Here is a 340-nt window from a genome sequence, read left to right as displayed (position 1 = left end):
TGACAGATATGAGTGAAGCAGGAGTCCACCATCAATCAAAGTTGCATCAATGGGAGGCAAAGATGTCATTCCATCTTGCAATGTCATTCCATCTTGTCATTCCACTCAAGCTTGTTCAAGAGTTTGCTATTATCCGTCTTCAACCGTGAACCATCAGGTTGTGCAATTGAGAGAGGAACATCTGTGATCGGGTAAGTGACGACATGTTGTAGCTCGAAGTTGGTTTTCTGAGAAATAATAAGCATACGGACAAACCAGTCCCGTTGACTGTTGACTGCTGGGATCGCTTTGGAAATTGCGGATTGCTTGACCTTCGTGTTCCTCACTGGCGAAGTTCTTC

This window comes from Priapulus caudatus, unplaced genomic scaffold (assembly GCF_000485595.1).
Source record: "Priapulus caudatus unplaced genomic scaffold, Priapulus_caudatus-5.0.1 Scaffold476, whole genome shotgun sequence".
In the NCBI taxonomy this organism is placed as follows: Eukaryota; Metazoa; Priapulida; class Priapulimorpha; order Priapulimorphida; family Priapulidae; genus Priapulus; species Priapulus caudatus.
The sequence above is the reverse complement of the archived record's forward strand: the minus strand, read 5'-3'. Positions refer to the sequence as shown.